The 26996-nt window shown below is 38.1% G+C and overlaps 1 protein-coding gene across 1 annotated transcript in view; it reads left to right on the top strand.

Moving 5' to 3' along the window:
- tsc22d3 (TSC22 domain family, member 3) overlaps window positions 1–26996 on the top strand; it is a 204917-nt gene that overhangs the window by 51622 nt on the left and 126299 nt on the right. The window lies entirely within an intron of this gene.

Raw genomic sequence — 26996 nt, 5'->3', positions numbered from 1 at the left:
CCCATTCATAGGCCTTCGGGTCATTATCCCCTAATTTAAACCTAACTTTTGTCTGGTTAAGTTAAATGTTTCCTAGCATGGTTCTTCTTGTGATTAGTATAGGTGATATTATTTTGAAAAAAACTGAACTGAATGAATATGTACATTTTTTATATTGAAAGCCTCAAAAATATTTGCTAATGAATATAACAGCACTGTGATGACTTGTCACATTTAATACTGAGGGAACGGCACTGTTTTACAGAAAATCCACTTTAGCAAACTTCTGTTTGAATTAATTTGTAAGACACTCACTGGGAATGATTTCCAATCTGCTTTTGCCATTTGTTTATCAGAAACATTTTTTTCAAAATCTGACTCATTGCTTTTCAGACATTTTGGTAACACCTTTGCAAGCCAAGCCAGTAGAATTGCCTGTAAAAGGCGTTTCACATCTAAAGTTAAAGCCATCGTAATCCAGGGATTGTTGTAAACTGTTAGCAAGGAGACTTGCTATGCCAGCATTGGATTAGTGGAAACTGGTAGCAGCTGAAATACAAAAGTTAATTGCACTTGCATAACTCTAGATAAATAATTTATTTTAGTTATGTAACCCTGTTATTTGCAGTTGACTGCACTGAGCTTTTACCCATCAGTGAAACTTTGCAGATGATGCTTTTCTGGAAGAAGAACAAGAAGAAGAAAGCACACACCCTAAATACATTATCATTATTAAACTTGTTGCAGTTGGAGCTTGTAGGGTTCCCATCACAGTTTGACTCTGAACAAAACAGTAAAAATAAATAAATACATTTAAAAAAACATTATGTGCAATAGGTAGCATTTTTGGCTGTTTAAAGTTAATTGTATCTTTGACCATTTATGATTTACTTTTACCTACATGCATTATTAAAGTATTTATATATCATAATTTAGCTTGCAGTATCCATTATATAACTTCCAATTTAGAGTTGTAGGATCTTAAGCCACTTATAGCAGCATTGGGGCCAAATCATAAACCACCTTTGGTGGGCAGCACTCCATGAGTGGGCACACTCATATACAGTACATCACCTGCAAAGGAATAATTTACCTTAGCCAATTAACTTCACACCAGGAAGATGGAAATTAGACACAAGCAGAGATAGGTAACATGAGACAACTCTGCACAGACAGTAATGGTGCTGGGATCTAAGCACAGCATCTTAGAGGCAGGAATGTTGACCACACATTGCTGCATTTTTATCACAATAATTACTTTTGCCAGGTTTTTTTTTAAGATTTGTTTATAAAAATCATATAAATTTTGATACGTGCAGTAAAAGATTATTTCTAAAGAAGAAAAGTGTCCAATCATATCATATACTTAAAATTAGAGTGAAAATAATTTCACATCATCATCCTTCCAGAAAAGTAATTTTGCAAATTAAATATTTGCTGTTTAATTATATTTTCAGAATATCTTATCGCTTAGAACAGACACTGAAACAAAACTGACTCAACCAGAACAATGTTCAGTCTTGTTCATATTTACTGTTTTTATACCAATGATAAGATGAGTTTGTTTGAAATTACATCATTCATTCACACAATGATGAATGCTACATATAGAACACTTGAAATATGTTCAGACAAAGTATATTCAGATACAAAACATTATGGCATTGGTGTATCTGTGGGGAAAAAAAAAACCTTGTTAAAGTGTGTCGTGTTTATGTTTGTGAATTTTCAAACTGTATGAACCAGTAAAACTGCAGAGCATTGGGATTGACAGTTAAGATGCCCATGGGCACACAGAAGAGGAGCATTAGTGTCTAAGAGGCTATGGGACACATGCAGTTTTAGCTGTTCACCTCAAGACAAATCACACAAATATGATAAGAAGAAAATTACCTTTGTAAAAAAGGCGCTATATTGTGACTGACCCAGCACAGACTTGACACAGGAGACACGTATAAAATAAAAAGACTTGTATTTTTCTTCAGCTGGAGGGCATGTCGTCCCAGTGAACCCCCCCAGCCACACACAGTCCCAAGAACTAAACACTAAATCACCACACTCCTCTTTCTTTCTTTCTTTCTTTCTTCTTCTCCTCCTCCTCCTCCTCCACCACCACCACCACCACCACCACCACCACCACCACAGCTTTGTCCTCCTTCCACCCAACTCTGGTCCTGAGTGGTGATCGCTGGCTCCTTTTATAGTTCACCCAGAAGTGCTCCAGGTGCTTGATCACCGAGTTCCGGCTGCACTTCCGGGTGTGATGTATATGCTGCCCACACGTGGTGCCAGCAGGACCCAACAGGTCTGCACCCAACTCCAATTCCCAGGAAGCCCTTTGGGAAACTGGGGCACCGCTCCAACCCAGGGGGGTGGCCATCTAGCGTCCAGGGGAAGGTATTGCAGAGTCCGGGGCTGCTCCCCCTGAATATAATGTGTAGGGGCATCCCAGATGGGCATGGACATGCCACACCTTGTAGATTATATGATGTGGTTTTCAGAAATAGTTGTACCTTTTAATATTTCTTATTTTGTTTAGGCAGGGTTACAAGTAAATTAAGCGAAAGTGATGTGTGGTATAGCGGGTCCGCGGCTTCCGAAAAAGTCAGGTTTTTTAAATCCGTATAGCCGTGTCGTGCTCCGTGGGCGCGATTGCACAACCGCGGGGAGTTAATGGGGTGATTGGAGCGAGTCGCACCTGCACGTTAGGGTGCGGCCGTTCTTGGTTGCCTAATTGGCTTCCTGTAATGTGTGTAATTAAGACGCTGTGCCCACGGAGGCAGAGGTGTGTATATACGTATAAATGAAGGTACACTAAAAGGGAGGGAGGAGAAATCGAAGAAGTAAAAAAAGAGAGATCGTGGGAGAGAAATGGAAGGAGGTTAAAGTACGTCAAGGGCAGTCTAGGCTGGATGATCTGGCCACCTTAAGAGAGAGACACAGGACGAGTGGGGGCCCCGCAAAGGAGTGTTAGATGGAGGCGCTCTAGGGGGCCAGTTCGCCCCACTGATAACTAGCGAGTGGGGTGAGCAGGAGAGGTGTCATTCCGCTGGATCTGAGGAGCGAGTACGGGTGCGCGAAAGATCACGGGAGGAGAGCCAACCTCGTCGGTCTGGCAGTGACGTGCATTTGGAGGTCAAGACGGAGGTTGACAGAAGGAGCTCGTGACTGTTGGGTCTCCGCGGCTGCGAGTAATGGTGAGCCAGGGAGAGAGTGATGGAGGTGGGCCAGAGAACAAGAAGGGAGTGAGACTGCATTTTTAACTCCTACATTTTTAACCTCCGATTTTAAAGTATTTATTTATTGATTTTAACCTCCACATGTTTTATTGGATTTATTTATTGAACTTTGACTCTGCACTTTTGCATTTTTTTTGATTTGGTTGTTTTGAATAAAAGCACTTTATGGAATATCCCCTGGCCTTGAGAGATTTGTCCCTATGTGTCAGCTCTCTGTGACATTATCGATGGTGTTGGGTTCAAGGGCTCCTGAACAGCAATAGGAGCATGGAGTCGGACCCGCATCGTCACATGATGAATGATGAAAGTCCATAAAAACTGGACTGCAGCATTGTGCAACTTCGGTGTGAAATATTTATGTCATAAGATTCTTCTAGCAATCTAGATTTCTTACAGAATATGTGAAGTGTAGTCTGATGAGTCTGCACATATTTGTGCAAAGATTAAGATGCACAAAAGCATGCAACATTTTTCATTAGAAAACATTCACTCAAACGTTATCCAAAAATGTGTGCATGAGTCACTTTTCTGGCTTATACAAATCTATCAGAAACAACTTTAGAATCATCATAGACAATCTGTTTCTTATTGATATGCAGATATAAGCAGACATCTGAGCAATACAGATTTCTCATCTCCTACCAGCCTGATCATTACGCTTGGTTATTTGGCCTTTACTTAGCAATGATTTATTTGCCTGTGATGACTTTTAATATTATAGTTCTTACCTGTTCTGGAAGTTACTGTAATTCATAATATTATATGGTGCCTTCTTTTGATATAATACATTAATTAAAAAAAAATCTCTGGTTAACTTTGGTTTCCAAATAAAATGCTGCAGTAAGTAATCTATCTCTCTATAAAACACTTTTATGTACATATTTAAACCATACTTTGTGCACCACTATTATTATTCAGCTTGTTACTCATCTTATGTAATTAATTTCATCCTGTTCTGAAGTTGGTTAAACAAACTCAAAAAATGGATGGATCAGTAGCTATGAACACGAGTAGACCTTGTTTTCTATAATTTTTTCAAAAAACAAGGGTGATTTGGAACATCTTTGTCAGAAGCTTTTCTAATGAAGTCAGGTAAGCAAGCAGACAATTCATCAGCATTAGGGTCTGTGCTGGGAACAGCTCAGACAGATATAGAAACCTGATAGGGTCAGATAAATCAAACTTCACTGTTTCATTGACAGATGAGTCAAAGCATGATGAACTTCAAAGATGACTATAGACCCGGAGTGCACAGCTCCAGCAATGTACTGCAAGCTTAATTTAGCCTAGTGATTGAGTTTGATTCTTGTGCATCAGCCTTGGAGGTAAAGATGGTTAGCAGTATGCATTTAATGTGTGTGTTTGAATATTTAGACAGTTCTTATCTGTCCAAATTTACTGCATGCTTAAAATTAGTATGTACCATTCTATATATTGTGGACACTAGTGGGTGTAAGTGAGCCCCAATTCCCTGATACAACTACCCAGGTTAAAATAAATGAATTGTTACTATGCAAATACATTCTTACACATGATATCCTTAAACAATTCTCTTTTTTCCATCCATGCATTTTCCAACCCGCTGAATCTGAACACAGGGTCACGGGGGTCTGCTGGAGCCAATCCCAGCCAACACAGGGCACAAGGCAGGAACCAATCCTGGGCAGGGTGCCAACCCACTGCAGGACACACAAACACACCCACCACACACTAGGGCCAATTTAGAATCGCCAATCCACCTAACTGGCATGTCTTTGGACTGTGGGAGGAAACCGGAGCGCCCGGAAGAAACCCACACAGACACGGGGAGAACATGCAAACTCCACGCAGCGAACCCGGGTCTCCTAACTGCGAGGCAGCAGTGCTACCACTGCGCCACCGTGCCGCCCAATTCTCTTTTTTTCTTTTCTTAATACCTTTCCTTGGGTTTGTCCTCGAGTCCTCCCAGGTGAGCTTTGTCTGACTCTACTCCTGATTCGGACTCTCCTGGGGAAGATGGAGCAGCTCCTTTTCAGCCTGGACCAGGGAGTGATTCTGGTGCAACCTCATACCACCAACCTCCCTAGGACAGAGGACTGTCCTTTTGACAGCTCCCCTGGTGGCACACAAGTACCCCAATAGGGCTGCCCGATGGGTTTACAGTTCCCATGCTGCACTTCATACAGTATGTACAAATTGGAGCAGACAGATGCTGCCAATACATACCTCTGGGAGGACATGTCCTACCATTCTAGACAGGATACCAGTCTGACCTTGCCTTTTCTGACAATTTTAAATAGTACAAACCAAATTAGATTCTTCAGTTTAAGGCAAATAAATGTATTAGATACTAAATAGAAACTCTGAGCATCTGGAGTTTGCAAACTAATAAACCACATGGGAAAATATATCACTGGCAACTTCTACCTGAGAGGTAAACAAAACTCAGGCACTTTGATCAAACTCCAACACCTACACTGCAGAAGCAATTCTGACAGCTGCACTCCAGCAGAAATGTGAAAGCTAATTCAGATAATTAGTTAACTCTTGATATTACAAAAATAAGCTGAGAAAAAAAAAATAACTGAATGAGTAGAATTATTCCCTTTACTATGTTCCTCTCAGTCCAGTCACATCAAGTGCAAGACAGAAACTATAACAGAATGGGGTACGAGTCCATTGCAGAGTACACTTGCCCACATCAGTCTAGTTTATATATATATATATATAGATAGATGCACTCTTAAACCCACTTAAACTCAGGTTTGCTAGACAGGCCACTTTACTATTCTCCAAATTAAAAAAACAAATGAACATTGAGATGTGGAAGAATCCAGAATCCTTACAGAAAAAAGACACAGATCTGCCTTAGAAGCTCTAAAGGTAAGGAGATGCCCCAGTTTCTCTGAAGTAGACTTACATTTCAGATTTAAACCGGCCAATCCCACAGTCTGTGCAGTTTTCGTTCCATTGCTGTGAAATCTTTGAGGACAGTTACCTGGCTGAAGTCCATTCTATTCTACTATTCCATTTCCCTTAAGGATCTGTTAATTACAGGAAGATACTGGTGTTGAGGAGAAATACCATGAATGATAGTTTTTAAATTGTGATTAGTATTTAATAAAGCTAGATATAGGTCTTTGAAGTTTGCAGAATTATCAGGTATATCATGCCATTAGACTTCTAAAGGTTTCGTGTTAAACTTAATTATGATGTTACTTATGAGATACAACAGCTAACCCCAGTTCAGGCACTTTAATCTAAAGAGTTGTACTTTGAAATTAGGCAGTAAAGAATTAATTTGTCTAATGTAACAGATATTACAGATATTGTTATATCAAACTCCTCATTGTAACTGTCACAGTCCCCCTAATGTTGGGTTATGTTTATTTTTCAAACCTAAAGTGACAAGGGATGACTGCAGCGTGCTGTAGCATATCACTCAGTGTACTCCCGAGAGAATTCCTTCTGAGTCATAAGCTGAAACTTACATTGAGATCTTACTCGATTTGGCAATAATGTAATACTCTAAATTGGTTTAACTGACATACCATGAAATGCTGTGAATCAGCTCTTCCAGCATCAGCTGCATCCATTTCTAATCTGGTCCTTGCTTTTATTCGCTTGAGTGACTAGCTAAGCAATTATACAAATCGCTAAAGGGATTTTTGTGCTCAGTGTGAATTATGCTTATTTAATTTTATTGCTTTACTTCTCGGGTGTACTACTTTTCTCAGTCATTTCAGTGTTCAGAACCTGACAACATAGCACATTTTAATAATATTCTGTATACACCTACAGTGTGTAGCTGTGTTTATATGTTAAAGTATATGTTATAACACACTGCTTATGTAAAGTGTGACCTATACAAGGTAATTACATATCTTTTAGCAATTAGTAGTCTGCTGTATCTCTGCAATAATAACTTCTTGTAGTATAAGTGCTGCTTGAGTGTGCAAATTTGAAGCTGGAACAAAAAACTGTTCAAGAATTTGTACTCTGAGGGGCCTGCTTTAACCATGGGAATAATTCTTATAAAGAACCTCTACTAAAAACAAAAGAGAATGGCTGAATGAGTTAACAGAACTGTGAAGACAAATGCAAAATATACATTAAGTACACATCAAACTTATGGCATCATCCATGCCACCTTGAAGTTACTTAAAAAAATCAGCACTTTGTGATACCCTAGATGCCCATAGCCTTAGCATCTCCTATGTCTTAGAGCACCAATAGACATAACCAATGATGGACTAGGACAATGAGGGCACAAACAAAAATATCTGGTGCAAAACATGCTTAGTGTGTTCGTTCCAAAAAAAGCAATATCTAATAAAAAAAGGGCAGTGTAAATTCTTCAATTAATTAATTATCCATAAAAGCAAGTGCTCTTATGAAAGTTAGAAAACTATCAACAAATGCAGCCAAATAAATTTCTCTATTATAAAAGAAAATCTTGAGACAAGATTACTGCCAAGAAATTTTTTCAAGTCCTGCAAGACGAGACTATTGCCAAGCTTTGCCCTCCTCTCTTAGCCATTTCCAGTTAACAGCCCACGCCCACAGTCCTCTCAACTCTCATTCGTGTGAATGCTTTTGTCAGATACAGTTCCTGCGCTCTCAGCTCTTATAAAGTTTTACATTTTCCTCACTTTAAGTTCCCAATAAGACTTATTATGTACAAATCTTATTGAAGAATTTCATTCTGAAGGGTTATCAACAGAAGAAACGAGTACAAACAAATTAACGTGAAAATTGTTGATCAGTTAAATGGCAAATTGGTTAAATGCATATGGATAGTCTATGCTGAAACAGTTGGTGGTGATGGTGTGGAAGATGAAAATATCAACCATTAACACCATCTGGTCTTTCACCTGTGAATTACTGTTGAAAAAAGGATGGATTGTAATGTTATTGCATAATTTATGTATGAGTGATGGGCTATGCAATAGGACAAGATTAGTTTTATTCAAAATTGTAAAATGTAAATGTAAAATTTTAACAAACGACAAGAAAGGTAATGTAGTACATCTTCCGTGGATAACATTAGACACCAAAGGAGATCTTCATATGCCATTCATATTAAAATGTTTACAGTTTCCCGTTAGAATAGCTTTTGCTATGACAATTAACAAATCACAGAGACGAACATTCGAAAAAGTCGGTTTATTTATTAGAGAGAAAGAAATGATATTCTCTTGTGGGCAGTTATAGGTTGTATTTTACGATGCAAGTCCAAACACGGAGTCAAAATTCAATGCGATATTGACAAAAAATTAATTCCAGATATTGTTTTTAATGAAGTTTTACAGTAAAAGTGTAAGTTTAAAAAGTATTTGCATGTTAATTTCAAAGCCAAACAGAACGAAAACGTATAACACAATGAATACCTCTAACACAACATGAAACGTAATTTTCTTTCAATTTATTACGTTTTGCTATTTTTTACTATGGTTGATTACTCGCTGTAATGTAAAATAGTTAGATCTATTATGTATTTGTAACAATTCCCATGAAAATAACAATTTGTTATCAGAGCCGTACAGTGACTAGCACGTAGCTCCCGCCTCAGGTTTGATGAGCAAAGTGAGCAGGGGACCAAGCCCCCTAGTATTTTAAAAAGTCAAGACTTAAAAAACAAAGTCAGAATCAAGTTCCTTTTCTTCTTTATTCTCTAAATCCAGTCTGTCTCTTTCCCATTTTCCCTGCTCACCCTCTAGGTCTTCTAAGTAAGGCTAAGACACTGGCGATTGTGGACTACCTAATTTGGCTTTCATCCCAGCCAAAGTACCTGCTGGGACGGCAAATGCCTGAGTCCAACATGCCACCACCTTTCCTAGGCACCCATAGAACAATCCTGGAAGCCATCAATTCCCAACAATGTTCAATCGGAGCGCCATTCCTCTTGGCCCTGTAGATCCACCCGACCACCTTGCCTGCTGCCCACTGCACTGGCTTCATTATACAAATCTGTACTCTGTTCTCTACAAACTTCTTCCTTGATTTTCTCCTTTTCTTGTTTTTTCTCCATGTCTGTCCAACTCAGATCCTTTTGATACTTTGTTGGTGTAGGGGCTTTCCTTAATGACATGCAGAGCATCAATGAATGCTGGGCTGATCGGGGTTGCATGAGTATTTTCCCCTTTCAACACTGCACAGCCACACGGCTTTCCCCAGCATGCACCCACATCCACTAATCCTAAAATGAAAATGGCAATTGAAAATCCAAAATAACACAGTGATGCTGCTATCATTGCATGACACTAAAATGATATAAACTAATGACATAACATTTTCAAACCCATTTAATCAAATTCAGGATCGTGGGTATTATTGCAACAATGAGCAAAAGGCAGGAGATGAATAAAAAGATAAAAATAAATGTGAAAAGATCAAAATAATATATCTGTTTAAACTACAACAAAGATCTTTACAGAATTGTAGTCTAGCGTCACTGTAGCATCACCAAACCCTGGGAGGCAGTCTAGGCTGTGGTCAAAAAAGCTGGGTTTGAGGCTGCCTTGTACCACAAGGTCTTTGGCTCATAGGAGGGAAGAGAGTTGGGTGTGAGACAGGAAGGAAGAAAAGGGAGTCTTTAGAGCACTTTGGAGGTTGGTAAGTAAAGAAACTTCCCCATCAAGCAGACAGGGATTTAACAACTAAGTATGTAGACTCTGAGAATACGTCCACACTACTATGTTTTGTTTAAAAATGCAGACGTGTTTGTTTTCACCTTTCATCCACTCTACCATGGAGAGTCTTCTTGCCCTCTGATTGGTTTGAAGATATTATGTGGCCTTTGCCTTATTGGATCCTGCACAAAACAGCACTTCATTCCCTGACTGGTCACCTTCACAGAAGAAAACAATATTCCATCATTGCAGGCAGAGAGAATTGCCTTCCATGGCGCTTACTGTGTTGCTTAACTGTATGCCTCTAAATTGCATTTTGTATACTGTAGTTTGAATGCTACATACATGCATACAAGGCAAATAATACAGGTTTGCGATTCATCCGATAAATCAGCGTGTAACCATCCCTTCAAGGAGGACAATTTGTCTTCCCATTTCCACCAATGCACTCATACCCAGTGTAACAGCTGCACCATAAACACGTTTTCAGTTGTTTTAGACTGAGAGGAGATTGCTTTTGTAAACATCAATGAAAATGCTAGTGTGTTGTTTTTAAATGAAAATGAAGCAGTGTAGATGTAGCCTGAGAGACAGCACGTTTATATATTTTGTTTAAATGTATCAATCAATATGGACTATGAAGGACTAAAGTATTTAAGTTACTGTTTATATTATTTATAGACAATATTATGTCTTAAAGATTATTCTCTTTTTAGTATCCCTTTTAACATGTGGCAAAGCCTCTCTATCATAAATTTAGCACAGCTGAATTACATCAGATAAACAGTAGAAATTTGAAACTGACTTAAATGTTAATACTTTTTAGTTGTTATACATTAGTAGTGTTGATTGACGAAATTCACCAAAGTGTTTTTCACAGCGAATATGTTTTATTTGCTTGTGACTTTGCTCGCTGACTGGTTTCTTGTAAATCTGCCCTGTGGCTGGTTTAGAAAGACATTTTTTTCCCAGCACCTGATAATGCTTTCTGAAGCTCTTGTGACATCACAGAGCAGTACCAGCCATGCACAGAACTTTCATACATGTGTACTGTGAGATGAATGCCCAGCTGCTTCAGGCATGGATGTATATATATAGGTTCTAACCTACATGTATTAAAAAAAATATTGCATTATTTGGATGCAGTTGGATGATGAGCCTCATCCTAGTGCGGACATGTGGCTTCGCATGGAAAATATTAGGGAAACAGGTCGTATTTTAGGAGTGTGTTATAGACCACCCAATTCAGACAGTAATTTCAACACACATCTTTTAGTAATATCAAAAAGTCAAGTTTACAGGGAAATATTATAGTCATGGGGGACTTTAATTATCCAAATATTAACTGGGATAACCTTGCAGATGGAGAAGCACAAAAGCAGGAGGTTTTAGAAATAATCAGTGACTGTTTTTTAACACAGCATGTTAAAGCACAAACACGGGGTGAAGCCTGTCTGGATTTAGTATATTGTAATAATCAGGATAGAATTGAGGGTTTAGAGGTGATTGAACCACTAAGGTCAAGTGACCATAATGTAATACAATTCTCAGTATTTTGTAAAAGTGCAGATGCAAAGACTAAAATTGTTAAGTTGAACTTTGGTAGGGCTAATTTTGAGCAGATGCGACAAAGTCTAAGTAGGATAGACTGGGATAAGCTTTTAAATGTGGAGACAGTTGAGGAGCAGTGGAACAGGTTTAAAAATGTTTTACATGTAATGCAGGACAGATACATACCTAAATTTGGAATTAATAGGAAACTAAAAATCCTCGTGGATTATTAAAGATTTAAAAAAGAGGTTGCAAAGGAAAAAATTGCTTTATAAGGCATATAGGACTAATGACTGCAAAGTGAATCGTAGAGAGTATGAGAACATGAAGGCAACCATTAAGAAGGATATCAGGGAGGCTAAAAGACAGTTGGAGAGGAATATAGCAGATAAGGCGAAAGAAGACCCTAAGAGATTCTTTCAGTATTTTAGTAGTAAAAGAACAGTTAAGGAGGAGGTCAAGTTCATCAGGAATAGTAAAGGGAATTAAAAGATACAGACAATGAAATAGCAGATGCCCTAAACTTACATTTTTCTGAGGTATTTACAAGTCAGCAAGTGGATGAGGTAAATGCGACTACTAAGGAGGTACTAAGGGATTTGGAAATTGTAGAGGGAGAAGTGCTGCTCAGATTAAATAAGATGAAATCAAACAAATCACCAGGCCCAGATAATATTTATCCTCGTGTTCTTAAGGAGGCTAGTGAGTACATATATAAACCCTTGACACATATTTTTAGGAAGTCACTGCACTGGAGAGATTCCAAAGGACTGGAAAATGGCAAATATCATCCCATTATATAAAAAGGGTGACAGGGCAGATCCAAGCAACTATAGGCCAGTAAGCTTAACATGCATCACAGGAAAATTAATGGAAGGAATTATTACAGATAAGATTGAGCAACACATGGCAAGGACAGGAGTTATTCTGAACAGTCAGCATGGGTTCAGAAGAGGGAGGTCGTGTTTTACTAACATGTTGGAATTCTATGAGGAGGCAACAAAAGGATACAATCAAAGTGGAGCTTATGATATTATTTATCTGGACTTTCAGAAAGCATTTGATAAGGTGCCACATGAGAGGTTGGGCATCAAGTTAAAAGAAGTGGGAGTTCAGGGTGATGTTTTTAGATGGGTGCAGAATTGGCTCAGACACAGGAAGCAGAGGGTGATGGTGCGAGGAACCTCATCAGAACTGGCCAATGATAAGAGTGGTGTTCCACAGGGGTCAGTGCTAGGGTCGCTGCTATTTTTAATATATATAAATGATTTAGATAGGAATATAAGTAACAAGCTGGTTAACTTTGCAGATGATACCAAGATAGGTGGATTAGCAGATAATTTGGAATCCGTTATATCATTACAGAAGGACTTGGATAGCATACAGGCTTGGGCAGATTTGTGGCAGATGAAATTTAATGTCAGTAAATGTAAAGTATTACACATAGGAAGTAAAAATGTTAGGTTTGAATACACAATGGGCGGTCGCAAAATTGAGAGTACACCTTATGAAAAGGATTTAGGAGTCATAGTGGACTCTAAGCTAATGACTTCCCGACAGTTTTCAGAAGCCATTAAAAAGGCTAACAGAATGTTAGGTTATATAGCACGAAGTGTGAAGTACAAGTCCAAGGTTATGATCAACCTTTATAATGCACTGGTGAGGGCTCATCTGGAGTACTGTGTGCAGTTTTGGTCTCCAGGCTACAAAAAGGACATAGCACTGCTAGAAAAGGTCCAGAGAAGAGCGATTAGGCTGATTCCAGGGCGACAGGGGTTGAATTATGAGGAAAGATTAAAAGAGCTGAGCCTATACAGTTTAAGCAAAAGAAGATTAAGAGGTGACATGATTGAAGTGTTTAAAATTATGAAGGGCAGTGGATCGAGACTGTTATTTTAAAATGAATTCATCAAGAACACAGGGACAAAGTTGGAAACTTGTTAAGAGTAAATTTGCACAAATGTTAGGAAGTTTTTGTTTACACAAAGAAAGATAGACACTTGGAATAAGCTACCAAGTAGTGTGGTAGACAGTAAGACGTTAGGGACTTTTAAAACTCGACTTGATGTTTTCTTGGAAGAAATAAGTGGATAGGACTGGTGAGCTTTGTTGGGCTGAATGGCCTGTTCTTGTCTAGAGTGTTCTAATGTTCTAATGTTCCATCTGAGGGCTTACATTAGCTGACCATAATGAGGATATTATGATATAAAACACCGATCCCTGTGCACTGGCCGTGCAGCACCATGTGGCTAAGTTGGCTGTAATCCCAAACAAGCCTTAAAGGAGGCTTCTCCCTCCCCAAGAAATAACATGCAACCCTCTGAAATAATGATAATACTGTTTAGAAGGAATTTCTATCTTCTTCGAGGAAGAAAAAAGTGCAAAGCACAAAAAAAAGTTTCCAACTGCACCCAATGCTATAACTGGAAACTACTGAACAAACCAGTCTTAAGCTGCTGTGTTGTTGCATGGCTAATGTGTGCCCCAAGACTGTAACTCTGTCATTGCAATAATATATATATTGGAGCCGACCTGGACACAGACAGGCGGCCATGCTCTTAATCACCACCACACGTTTATTTACAATAATAACTATTTACAAAAGTCAAGTGCACAAACCCCAAACACAGTCCTGGCCACAATATGCCTTTCTTCGGGCCGCCTCCACTCTCTTCTCTCTTGCCTTGTCCTGCCTCCACCCAACTCCAGCCTTGAATGAAGGGAGACGGCCCCTTTTATATGATACCGGATGAGCTCCAGGTGGTTCCCGACACTCCCCCGTTGGTCACGCCCCAGCATGGAGGAAGTGCCTGCTGTTCTCCTGACAGCTCTCCGGGCACCCTTTTAATTCTTCCCCCCAGCACTTCCTGGTGTGGTGGAAGTGCTGAGGTATCAGATTCCCAAGGCATTAGGGCGCCTCCTGTCGGTGACCACAGGCCCGTACAGGGTGGAGCTTCCATACCCTGTACTCGTGGCCCCCAGAGCAACCAGGAAGGCGGCCCCCACGTGATCCAGGGTGGGCTTTGACCCTCTTCCGGTCCCTCACGGCGTCCCGGCCGGGTCGTTGCCCCTGGCATCCCTGACAATGTATATATAATATTGCAATGACAGAGTTCCAGTCTTGAGGTATATTGTTTGTCATTATCATTCTGTATCCATCATTTGTTGTTTGAGGCACAGTGGTTAGCACCACTGCTTCACAGCTCAGATCACATGTTTGGCCACAATAATTGGTCCCCAGTATATCTGTCGCACACTTCTCTAGCCCTCAGGGGCACTTAAACAACCATTGCATCATTGTAATCTACTCAAAACTACTTCAGTTCTTCCATTGACTTTAATGCATTAAACAGAGTATGCTGAAGTTCCCAAACATTTGTGTAATTTCCCTGAACTCATGGCAAAGCAAACTCCATTGGATTCACTCATCACTATCCATTAGCATTACACAAGTATTTTAGGGGATTAATAATACCACATTTCTAGTAGTCTGGGGTCATTCTTGTCATGTATACAGAGTATAGTGAACTTCTAACTTGAATGTGTTAATCAACATGCAGCACGCCTCCACTCTACACTGCAATGATTAGTGAGTACAACTCTTTAACTTGTATTCTTCACATCTAACAGTGAAGTCAACTGAGAATTACGATAAACACCAGGAGACAGAGGAAGCATTAAATGTGAAAGACTGCAAACTGATAGTTGTATTCATATTGCTAGTTTAGGTAAAATCTACTAACAAAGTAATTCTATAAATAGTTCAGATATGATAGTTAAAAACCAAAAACTGTTGTAAAATAAATAAAAGCTCTTGATGTAAGTTCATCCATCCATTGAAGAATCCATTTAAACCAGTTCAATTGCCTGGACAATATTGTGCAAAAAACAAAACTCTGACCTGGGAGACATTCACATCTTTCACTTATGGAAGAAACTACTCAAATAAAAACCAAGTGCACAAAGAGAGAAAATGCAAACTCCATAAAAACCGTGACTGGCCTTTGTGAGTGTGTCCTGTTATAGACAGGCCATCCATCCAGGTTTAGTTCAAGTCTTGCCTCTGGTGCTGTTGGGAATGGCTCTGGATTCTTTAACCCTAAAAAAAATGATGCTAAATTTATCATTAGTAAGAAAACAGTTGTAATATCTCTTGACATTAATGCTTCAGTGTAAAACAGCTGTGTACATTTTAGATGGGCAGACTTGGATCTGAAGTTGTGTGTTAGTCTCACTAGACATTATCATGATTTCCAGGGATTGCCAATGAGGACCTCCCTGCTATGAATTTTGTGCCTTGAATGAACCCTTTTGCACTCGTTTGCCAACCCAGACCTTCTGTTGAAGGTGTGAAAAAACTTCTATATGTAGAAACCTAGACAAATAACCCCAGACTTTGAAGGTTTTGTGATGTGTCTCTTTCTTTTTGTGCTGATATATTGCACTTGTTCTTGCTGATAACAATATATAATATTAAAGAAAAAAAATAGCCAGAGGCAATTAATGTTTGCCTTACAGAAATACAGAACTGGGAGTACTGCCAGCTCTGCTGTCAGAGGAAACCAAGAAACATAACAGCTGTAGACTGGCAAAGGGCCCAAACTCTGCTTCACTCCGATAGCTTTTTTTTTTTCAGAGCTTCCTTTTTTTCTTCCCTTTTTACGACCTTGTAATTATTTTGGATGTTACTTTTCACTTACATTTGGGAATCCAATTTAAGAATATCACAAGCTTTTTTTTTTGGAACAAGTTAAAGAATAATAAATATGGTAACAATAAGTAAAAAACTGCAGTATCACAAGTCAATCCTGAAGTTACGGTGACAATAAAGTCAGTCAATGACCAACACTGAAGAGCCTGAGTGGTCTGCTCAGTCTGTGAAAATTTGAATAGCATCGGTATGGGAATTAATACAGTGCACGAAATACCAAAATTAGAGGCCATTCTGATGCTGCTGGGATAGACCCAAAAATTATTTGGCTTAAGTTGTTTCTGATGGGCTAAGTTCTTGTGGATTTCTAAATATGAACATTTTAGTTCTGAACCCAACAGGACAAATTCTAGAACAAATATGATTCTTGCTCTCAAACACATTGATGGATCTGATAATTGCATTTTAAAGCAATACATGGAGTGCAATTGCAGGGGAAATTCCTCCATATTTTTAACCCTCTTATCTTTATCAGTGGGCAGGGAGCCAGAGCCAAATTTGACAGCTAGAGGCACGAGATACTCTAGGAACCCATGCAGGTTGAAATATCTCTCCACAGCAGGGTGCATACAGGTCAACTCAGAGCGATTTAGATAGCATGTCCTTGGACTATGGGAGAAAACAAGTGCAAATGCAAGGGGATTGTGCAAACACAGCCGCAGAATGAGCAGGACTGCAAACAATCTAAAATAGCAGCAGCACTCCCTCCACATCTAAGAGTATAAAGTACAACATTCAAACTTTATTTATCAACAGCTGCATATGAATCCAACACTTTTTATGACTTAGTACAATGAGGATGTGTCTTTTACACATTACATAAAAGTTATAGTGAGCTGAGACATCACATGCTTTGGAATGCTCACCCACCTTATTTTAAAGTAGAAATGAAAATACTCAATTATGAACATGCCCCTATGAGTCTAAAATTGAATTGTTTAAGATTGTGATATTATTTTATAAAGATGCCCAAGATCTTCAAACCTGTTCTGCTCCAGCATGTTAGTTGTTTAGTAATGTTTCAAAAGGATCAGCCCTGTGTTGTGTTCTTCAACAAGATTTAATGCACTGCAGTTGTTTCTTTAACATTTATTTATAAAAAATCATTTGTATAAATCATGTAGCTAAGAATACTTTGCCTTGTTAGAGACAACAGTCTTATGATAAGGATTACATTTTACCCATAATATTACAAAATTAATTTGAATTTATACTTACACTTGCAATAATTACAAAAATATTATGGTTTAAAGGCATGCAACATGAAAATAAACCGTATGTGGAAACATTATCTCTGAAAGAGCATGGTACATGATGTGAGTACCATATGAGATAGATTGGTGTTGTGACCCGGATGGGTGATGGTTCCTGAAGGAGGGAGGCTGTAACGGAAGGACAGAGATGGACTGACGTTGGTTCTTTACCAGGAAAGAAGGCCATAATGGAAAATCGAAGATGGAATGGCATGCCAGCCGGAATGGGTGATGGTTCCTTACCAGGATGGGACACCTGCTCGGAAAAACAGAACGTTTCTGCACACTGAGATTAAGTCCCCCAGCAGTATCCCACTGAGGGAACTACCATAGAAATAACCACAGGGCAGGTTTGGACTTGTAGTCCCATGTAACAACTCTGTCAGGGTAACTGCAGGCTGCCAAAGTGAGCTACCAGGGAACCTCGTTCCTTCTTTAAGGCACCGGAAGTACTGGGTTCAGCATAAAATGAGTGGGTCTTCTCTTACAGGGTAGAAAGAGTCAGGTGGAGAGTGGATAAGACTATGTGGGTGGGGTGGAAGGAAACAAGAAAACCTATTATTGTATTCTACTATTGTTGGAGAAGATTTGGAGATCTGTGAAGGTAGTGTAAAATAAAAACATCTTGTGTTTGAAACCAAAACCATTTAGTTGTGTCTCAGGGTGTTGGGGCTCAGTGGTGGCCCCTACTGGTCACAATACACAAAGAAATATACAATGGACACTTACACATGTACAGTATACAAGATGGCAATATGCATAAAGTTTGAGATGTACCGTAACAGAAGTACAAATTCCTGAAATATGTGCTTCAATCATATTTTCTACTTTTGTAAAAACTGGAAACAAGGTGAGCACTATTAACATCCACTCATCTGTTCCATTCCAGAATCTACACAATCTAATTAATAGTTAAAGGGAGCTGAAGCCTAGCCTGGCAGCATCACTTGAAAGGTAGAGTTTAAGTCCAACACAGGGCACACTCAAACACTCCACCAATTTATAGTTGCCAACTGACCAAACCTGCATGTCTTTAGGAGGATAACCAGAAGAAGATGATGAAAAAGATGAAGATGACATTAAATTACAAAAGCTTTTTTCTCATTACTCAAAGCATTTTACATAGTGGTTGGGCACTCCAACATAATACCAATGTGTACTGTAGCATCCACCTGGATAATGATATGGGCAGCCATTTTGTGCCAGTATGCTCACCATGCATTAACTATTACTCGGTGAAGGAATGAAAGGAAGGGTGAAGGAAGGAATGATGGATGGATGGATGGAATGAAAGAAATAGCTAGCCAGGTACAGATGATTAGGGGGCCAGAATTACCAGGGGATGGTGGACATTGGCAAACACACTACTTTTTACAAAGGATGCCCAGGGATCTTTTATTACCAGAGAGAGTCACAACCATTGTTTTAGGTCTCATCTGAAGGATGGCACCATTTTTACAACACAGTGTCCTGTTACCACACTGAGATTAACACTGGGATCGACACACAGACCACAGGGAGCACATGAAAACAGATATTAAGTTGAGATTTGACTCCAGTCTCTTTATACTTCAAGTCAGCACCTCTAGCCATTGTACTACCTAGTATTACCATTATTGAATTATAAAGTACAACACTCAGTACTGTCTTCTGTCAGAAAAACAGGCAAAGATTAAATTAAAATCTAATCAAAACTTTTAACTTTTTGAAAAAGAAATTGCAAATGATAAATTCTGCAGGAAATCGGTTAAAGTGCTGCCAGTCGGTTACTTCATGTTCTCACTGTGGCTAATCTCCACCAGAGGATGCTAAGCATTACGACCACCTGTGAGACACACAGTACCATTACATTATGATATTATACTTTAAAATAACTAAGTTAAAAATGTATCTTTCCTATTTATGGTATATGTACATAATGACTATCTTGTTAAAACTTCCATTAAATGATACTGTTCTTTGTATATCTTAGCTTTGTGATCTATAACAGCTGCTCTTGAACAACTCCCCTTGCTCAAGTAAAATGAGAGTTATAAGATATAAGAGATTGATTAGGGAAACCTGGTATAGTAAAATGGAAAAATGGGAGTCTGGAAAATACAAAAAAACCTCACACATTTCTCACATTTGTCCTCAGGCTTTACCTGCCGCCAACTGATATTCTTTTTCCTACCTCCAGCCCTCAGCCTTTTTTTCCTCTGGCTCCTCTTCATCCTTGTCAGTTCTTACTTGCACTCAACACCCAGTTTTAAGTTCTGTAACTGAGGTTAGAGAGACATTTATATGCCATCTCTCTGCAGTGTGGCATAGTGGTTAAGACTTTGGACTTCACAAACTGAGACTGTGGCTTCAAATCCCACTACTGACACCTGTCACATGTCACATCACCTGTCTGGGCTCCAGTTGGAAAAACAAAAGAAATGCAATGTATCTTATCTTAAATGCTGTAAGTTACCTTGGATAAAGCTGTCAGCGGAATAAGTAAATAAAAACAATATTGGGATGCAAGGTACTTAAGTTTGAGGCTAGCCATGTGTATTTTTTGTTGCGTGCATGATTTAACCATGGGCTCTTCAAGTACCTGGAGGCAGTAAAGCTGCTGCCCACTAGTGGGCTGGGGGAGTAACTTAATGAAGTTTAATGGTCTCAGACATTTTCTTATTACATGAGCATTCCAGTACCTCAATGTGTCCCATGTAAGATACACAACCAACTGCATTTCCCCTTACAATTCTGGTAGGGGTTAAAACTTCTACAGTCTGACTTTTGCATTTGATCTGAGACAGCAAATTACTGGTGTAGCTTCAAACAAGTTTTATTTTGTGATCGTATTTCAAATTTACCGCAACAGAGAAAATGTGAAATGTTCAGGAAAGCCAAATTGCATGTCATTCATTTCCTTTTACGTAAATGTGTTGTGGGGCATTTGTAACTTAATTCTCAGTTCTATTTGTTTTAAATCCATTTATATATCCATGAAGTCATGAAATTTTTAATTAACAGAAATAAATTTTAGGAATGCTATAAACCCATTTAAAAACAAGTTGCAATTTGCCGAATGGCTTCTACACTCGAGGCAATGCAACATTTTTTTAAACCCTTTTTTTTCTCTCCCTGAATTAACTAACCTCAGTCATCTATCTTTGAAACCTACTTTTGTCAAATTTGTGCCATTAGCCCACATGCAAAAATGATGGGTGTGTTTATTCCATGACCCATGTTATTTTCATATAAAAGATGCCAAGGCTGCAAAAAGACCATGAGGCAATCAAACCGTAGAGCAGCATGATAAACAGTAGATGCCTTCCCAAAAATGAGAAACTGTAGCCTCTGGGCATTTCCGACAGCTTGAGAAACCAAGTGCACAGAAGCAAGATTTGGCTTGTATATTTTATTATATAATTTATTTATAGTCAGTTTAGACTGGTACAAAAAGTACTTTTGTACGTCTTGACTCGTCCATGCTTTGTGGTAAAACTGTTTAACAAAAATAACTTTATTTAGGATGTGCAAATCATCGGAACATTCACACCAAGTTCGCACCTTGTAATTAAAGCAATGGCAATTTTCAGTCACGCTTTCTGTGTGATTTATGGTCATTGGTTTGACAATCCGAATTTTCTTCAAGGCAGCATTATGTGCTAGAAGAGCAACTGATCGATACCGATGTATCAAATTTGACTGTGCTGCGGCCACTTCTGTTAGATTTACATGCTATAGAGATAGTGTTTGTCTGAAATTTTTTACAGATGACAGTTGATTACAAATGTATGAATGATACTGACATGCCTACCAAAGAGAGACCAAAAAGGTTTTTTTTCATCAAAAATTAAGAATGCTGCTCCACAGACCAAAACAGGATTGTTTTATACAGTACATACAAACATTTAAAGAGTTAGAAAATAATATATCACATCCTTGTGACACACAATAAAATGATTCAATACAAGAGTAAGGATTTTGTTTATTTCTAGTTGTTGTAGGTTTTATCTAACATCTGTTATGTTATGAATGCCTAGTCTCTCCATAGATATAATTTTTTGGGAATCTGAAATACAACATGCATATATTTTAATGGGATACTAACATTTGCAATTCGCTCTGTGGCCGATCATGTTTGTCTGCATTTACTCCCCGAAAGTCTAGTTCATTTGACTAGTGGGATCACTCCATACTGGGACAACCTTACCATGCCCTGGCCCTTGGAAGAGGTGGACTCGAGCACAGTTCAATAGCATTTAGAAACAGTGTGATCGCTAAACATGCCAGGGTACAGAAAGCAGACATGACGTCAATGATGCAATGAGTCAGATAGTGCAGTTCTCATTTCATTCAATATCTTTTGAGTTAAAAGCAAGAAGAAGCTGCTAATTTTTCCTTTAACATCAGCATGATTAAGAGAAAAACACTCTGCTGCACACTCCATAAATCTGTAAGAGGGTAGAGCATTATCCTGCCCTACATGACTCCAAAACAACCAGAAAATAAGTAAAATCATTTTAACATGCATACTGTCACAATATGTTTGGATCTGGTTTTGGCTTTACACAAAGTCGCATGGTCATGACGAAAGTGTGCCCGGACCCAGAATATTAAGTGCAGTGAGAGTGCAGGCCAGCAGGGAAGTAGAGAGGAGGGACAATCACACTTGGGCATGGAATGGAACAAACATTCCTAGAGTGAGTACACCCTCAGTCACTGTAGCTGGACAGTCCACACAATATTTAGCCACCACCTAGCAAAATTCATATAAATAAAACTTCCATGGGATAATGTTATTTATAGGGCATATATTCTGCTGACTTACTACCAAGTTTAGAAGACCTTAATAAAAGCTTTGTTTGATCTTACTAAGGGCTAATGATATCTTAAAATAGTGGCTGGTGATAATTCTTCTATCGCTCACTTTATTTTTTGTTAACATCTTATTTGGAAAGCACTTTACATAGAGAGCAATGTTATATAACAAAGCAGTTCAGTCTTGTCAACATATGTTTGTGGAAATACTTCTTGAAAATAAAAGTATTGTGGGTCTTGCTGAATTTTTTAGTTTAAGATTCTTGCTTCTTTTTGACTTTAACTTATGTTACCATTCAGGTTTTGGTGGCTGGTTTAATTTTTTACATTCATTTTTGACCATGCTCATTTCTGACCATGTATTTTAGATTTTCGTTTTCCTTATCCTTAATCCATCTTTTATTCACATTGCTTTGTCTTGACGTAGAAATTACCAACATTAGAACACTCTAAATGAGAACAGGTCATTCAGGCTAAAAAAGCTCACCAGTCCTGTCCACTTAATTCTTCTATAATAACATCATCTAGTTTTGAAAGTCCCTAAAGTCCGACTGTCTACTACACTACTTGGTAATTTATTCCATGGGTCTATGATTCTCTGCATTAAGAAAAACATCCTAATGTTTGTGTGAAATGTACCCTTAAGTTTACAAATTGTGTCTCAGTGTTCTTGATAATCTAATTTTAAAATAACAGTCTCGATCCAATGTACTAATTGCCTTCATAATTTTAAACACATCAATCATGTCACTTCTTAATCTACTTTTGCTTAAACCAAAAGGGCTCAGCTCTTTTAATCAATCTTCATAATTAATCTCCTGTCACTCTTCTCTGGACCTTTTCTAGTGCTGCTATGTCCTTTTTGTAGCCTGGAGACCAAAACTGCACACAGTACTCCAGATGAGGCCACACTAGTGTGTTATAAAGGTTGAGAATAACCTCCTTAGACTTGTACTCCACACATAATGCTAAAGTAGCCTTCTTAATGGCTTCTGAACACTGTGAGGAAGTTGATAGTGCAGAGTCCACTTCCAGTTCCTTTTGTAATTTTTTAGGATTCTTTTGAATGTAGTTAATCGATTTGTTTTTTTTTTTTGTTAAATTATGGAGTAAGACTCTTGCTTATTTAATTGTCCTCAAGTGTTGCCATTAGGTTGTCACGGCAGTGCCTCAGGATCACTATATGAACCACCTTTTGCCACTGCTTTGGCACAGTGGCATTATGCTTGTTTGTTGTTTTGCTGTCTTCTGTTCTCGTGTTGCACTTTGTTTGTAGTTTTCTGATCAGTTTGTTTGAAATTTATTGGTTGCTTCCTTTTTGGATTTTTAGTTTCTGCATTTCTTAGCTTTTATTTGAACATTTTTAACTTGTCAATTTTACATTGTCATTTTTTTTAGAAAATGCATTATTTCTTTAATAAATTTCTCAAGTTTAAACCTACCTTTGGTGACGCATTCACCTTATAGTATAACAAGCCTTTAAAATAGTATTTCTAAAGCTCAGCCCTTTTAATTTGACTTCCAGATTAATTAAGCAAGCTGTTATTTCTCAGTTTTGGGGTCAATGTTGAAATGAAAAGTTACGTTTCGTAAATGTTTTATTAGAGCATACTAAGCATTTATGTATATCAAATGGAAATAATTGGGTGTTACTATTTTAACTTTTTTTAATATTGTAATTATCATCATGATTTTTATTCTGCTTATCCAGGTTTCCTGATTAATTAATCCATACTTCCTAATAAGCTCATTAGTAGGTTTAACACTGAAGTAGCTGCAGCCTTTCAGCACTCTGTGTCATTTGCCTGAGTGTCAGCTCTTCTCATTGTTAATTATCATCAGTAGCATACATATAAGAGAGGAAATGACACAGAAAAAAGCAAAAATATTAGAAAAAACAGCAAAAGAGAGTTAAGCATTTAAAGCAAAAATACTAATATTTTCATATAAATGTAAAATCAAACTGCTGGTATTTTTTTGAATGTAAAATAAGAGGGAAAAAGAACAACAGTAAATAAATTGGATGAATTAGAAAAAAAATGACAGACTAATTATGAAACTGGTTGGAACAAAATCTTGCAGCCACAGGGGGTCCCCAGGACTGAGTTTGAGATGTATACTTTAAAGCAACTAATTCTAAAGTGTTCCTGTTATGTTTTTTTTTTCAACTATATGACATCAATTTATTTTTATTCCTTGCACTTAGATAACCTCTCCAGCTGCTTAAGACTTGTGTATATATATATATATATATATATATATATATATATATATATATATATATATATATATATATATATATATATATATTGTCACAAATCACACAATGAGACATATCAAGGTTTGGGGCAACCACCTGTATAATGTGGTATCCTGGCTGCAAATCGTCTTTTTTAAATAGTAGCACTGTTGTGCTCAAAACCGAGTCCAATACAGAACTGAGGGAAAAGGGAAAAGGGGCAGGCTTTTAAAGGGGAAGAAAGGAAGTGAAGTCATAAGGATCGGGCATGTGGTCTTCAATCATTGGATCACACCTGGACGTGACATCAGAGGGGCCAGAGCTGGTAAGGTCTACTTCCATTGTTTCGGTCCCGGAAGTGACGTCAAGAGAGCCAGGTGGAATCTCCCGGTGAAGGGAGATAAAGAGTCAGTGCACTCTGCCACATCCCGGCATGCCTCAGAACTGCCTTCACTCAAGCCCTTTAACTGCCTCCCATGTGCACGTGTGTGACAATATATATATATAAAACACACTGAACTAAAGGTGGTTCTGTATTGAGAGTGATGACTGGGTGCAGGCCTTGCTTGCCATAATTGCCATCTGTTTCTTCTCCCTGAAGCTCCTAGTAACAGTTTTTGGACTTGGATTTCACTTGAAAGGAAAACTTCAGTATTCTGAAGAAGTAGGTTCCGAAGAAGAAGTATGGTACCAAAACAGCCTGCAAAAGCAACTTCTCCCAACCATCCAAGAACAGTTTTTTGATGAACAACACCTTTTCCAGCATGATGGACCACTGTGCCATAAGGCAAAAGTAATAACTAAGTGGCTCGGGGAATAAAACATTGACATTTGGGGTCCATGACCAGGAAACTCCCTAGACCTTAATCCCATTCAGAACTTGTGGTCAGGTGGTCAGTTCTCAAGAGGGGGGAGGAAAAACAAAATCCCACAAATTCTGACAAACTCCAAGTATTGATTATGCAAGACTGGGTTGCCATCAGTCAGGCTTTGGCCCAGAAGCTGATTGACAGCATGTCAAGGCAAATTGCAGAGGTCTTGGAAAAAAAAGGGCAATAACTGCAAATATTGAATTTTTGCATAAACTTAATGTAATGGTCAATGAAAGCCTTTGAAATGTATGAAATGCTTGTAATTATACTTCAGTATACCATAGAAACATCTGACAAAAAGTTCTAAAAAACACTGAAGCAGCAAACTTTGTGAAACCCAATACTTGTGTCATTCTCAAAATGTTTGGCCACGACTGTATACAGCAGACTCAATTACCAGATTTTGGGGAGAGTCACCTACCCTAGCTATGGCTGAAAGGTAGTAATCAGTCCTCAGCAAGGGGCCAGTCCATCATTTGGCATTTACACACACATGCAGTCACTCACAAAAAGGTTAGAATCAATAATCAACATATGAGAGATAAACCTGATTACCCATAGAAATAACCAGCATATGTCAGATATGGGGAGAATGTGATCAGACTTGACTGAGACAGTAGCTGGGCTACACATGAAGCTCTGTTTCTTAGAGTTGTGAACTAAAAAGCTGACCACTGCAATGTCGTTAATAGCTCAATGTTTGTTGATACTGTTTTTGGATTATAAAGCATGTTTTCGTAATCAAAAATGATTATTTCTTTGTTATAGTTTCATCAGAATTTTCTTTTAGAACTAGTAATCGTGCTAAAGCCATAGGCAGTAGTTATGGTTGACATAACATTTACAGCTTGCACATCTTCTTTAATTATTTTAACTGTTCTTCATTTTAATATTTCTTAATTTCTGCGAAATAGTTCAATACTATTCTATTTGTTTAAATCTTTCCCTCCTAACCCATTAACGGCTGTGTTTGGGGTTCTTCCAGAGGGGCTTAAAGTGGAGAAAGACAAACAAATTGTGATTGCATTTACTACACTTTTGGCACGCAGACTTATTCTGATTAACTGGAAAAACTCAAACTCTCCTCTTTTAAGTCAGTGGGAAACCGATGTGTTATATTATTTGAAATTGGAAAAAATCAAATACTCAGTTAAAGGATCCGTGCAGACTTTTTTCAAAACATGGCAGGATCTGATCAGTAATATTTTAAAATAAGTTAATAAAGCACAGAGAATTTATTAATTTAGGTATGTTTACAAGCTTTAAATTTTACACCGTTTGGCTCAGGGTGGGGATCGATCTGTTCTTAACTCAATTTTTATTTTTATAAAAACTTGATTGCTTTGTATGGATTGCAAAAAAATTAATAAATAATAATAATAATAATAATAATAATAATAATAAAAAAATAAATCTTTCTTTGCATATAAGACATGTTTTATGGGATGTTCCCTTTAAGTATTCCCCAGCCTAGCAAACCTCATAAATGTATTCTTATTCCTAATTATATCTGAGCAAAAATCTGGACCACCAATAAGCTACATGTATATTTTTACAAGGCATAATACATTTTAGAAGTGTTTTACATTTCTATAAATACATTTTAGGTAACATAATATACAATGTTCGCTAAACCCATAGGTATACTGTATCTACTGGTTAGTGTGCTGCTTACATACAGTAAATTGCCCATATATCTGGTTGCAGTTTGAATTATTAAAATCATTTCTATGAATCTATTTAA

The sequence above is a fragment of the Polypterus senegalus genome, chromosome 10 (assembly GCF_016835505.1).
Source record: "Polypterus senegalus isolate Bchr_013 chromosome 10, ASM1683550v1, whole genome shotgun sequence".
Classification (NCBI taxonomy): domain Eukaryota; kingdom Metazoa; phylum Chordata; class Cladistia; order Polypteriformes; family Polypteridae; genus Polypterus; species Polypterus senegalus.
Note: the sequence above shows the minus strand (reverse complement) of the source record. Positions and strands in the feature narration are given on the sequence as shown.